Source organism: Mandrillus leucophaeus, unplaced genomic scaffold (assembly GCF_000951045.1).
Source record: "Mandrillus leucophaeus isolate KB7577 unplaced genomic scaffold, Mleu.le_1.0 Scaffold399, whole genome shotgun sequence".
NCBI lineage: Eukaryota > Metazoa > Chordata > Mammalia > Primates > Cercopithecidae > Mandrillus > Mandrillus leucophaeus.
The window spans coordinates 113,528-115,213 of record NW_012104242.1 but is presented as its reverse complement, the minus strand read 5'-3'; positions in this window follow the sequence as shown (position 1 = coordinate 115,213).

Below are 1,686 nucleotides of genomic sequence, written 5' to 3'. Positions count from 1 at the left end.
CGTGAGCCACCACACCTGGCCTTTTAGTTTCTTTAAAACCCAGTACTGTGGTATATAGCATTTAAGATTTTCATTCTCTTTCTTCAGCTTTCTCACAGTTGTGATTACTCATGTTCCCATACAAACTAATGTTTAAGAAATCATCACAATATTTACCATTGATGCCTTTGGAATTTTACATTGTTCTAAAGGAGTCTCCCTTTTGTTAATTTTCAGAAAAGCTTTCTTTAGGTTTGAATAATTGGCATAAAATTAAAACTGATGTTATCTTCATGTATGTTTTAGGTTTTTAATACGAATAAAGCTGAGAGAAATTGTAGAAAGGCTGATGGGATAGGAACATTTAAATAAATAAACATTTATAAACACTTATAAATAAATAGTTCATAGGAAACTGTCTTCTAGAAGTAGTAAAGTATAAAACGTCCATTTGTATTCTTCTATTATTTAAAGGAAACTGTCTCAATAAATTGTCTGGTGATAAATCCCTTAAATACCTAAAGAAAAATATAGTGAACACATTACATCTCCCAGGGGAAATGGTAGAAAGTAAATATCTAGGAGAACAATAAAATGAAATGTAAATAATTATAGTGCCAAATTATATTTTCTACAAAATAGTAAAATTCAAAAATATTTCCTATGTTATTTGGCCATTGTCTCTGCATTTACAGTTTGATTGGTTTATTTTGCTTATGTGCAGTATTGAGATAAAGTCAAGGAAAAGGTGGAGGCCAGGCATGGTGGTGTGCACCTGTGGTCCCAGCTACTCTGGAGGCTGAGGCAGGAGGATTGCTCAAGCACAGGGGTTCGAGGCTGTAGTGAGCCCTGATTGTGCCACTGCACTCCAGCCTGGGCAACAGAGCAAGACCTGGTCTCAAAAATCAAACCTCCCCCCAAAAACAGAAGAAGAAGAAATAAAAGCTTCAGAGAGCACAACTTCCTTTTTTCTTTTAATGTAACTGCGCTGAGAATTTCAAGCACAGGAAGTTCTGCATCCTCAACTACCATGCGTAGAAAGCAAAACATAGAAAGCAACGCGTTTCTTTCCGCTTCCTCGCCCTCCGCCTTGCGTCGGTCAATCCGCAGTCCCTCTTCTCCATGAAGCCTGGTGGTGATTTTCCACACACAGTGTTGTTCAGGGGCTGATTGTCCTTTCTTATTTGTATTCATTTCTTTTTTTAATACCTATTTTGAAAATTCATACAGAATATAGGCAAAGAAGCTAAAAGAAAAAGTGAAACTCGGAACTTTTTTTTTTTTTTTTTGAGACGAGTCTCGCTCTGTGGCGCCGGCTGGAGTGCGGTGGCCGGATCTGGGCTCCTGCAAGCTCCGCCCCCGGGTTCCCGCCGTTCTCCGGCCTCAGCCTCCCGAGGAGCTGGGACCACAGGCGCCGCCACCGCCCGGCTAGTTTTTTGTGTTTTTAGTAGAGACGGGGTTTCATCGTGTTGGCCAGGATGGTCTCGATCTGCTGACCTCGTGATCCGCCCGTCTCGGCCTCCCAAAGTGCTGGGATTACAGGCTTGAGCCGCCGCGCCCAGCAAGAACATTTTTAATTTTTTATTAGTAATTGCATTTTTTAAAAAGGACAGTTGCTGGAAGAGAAGGTAATTGAATATAGATTACAACAAGATTTTGGGACAATTATAGAATTTCTTATATATTTACTAATGAATGCTAATTATC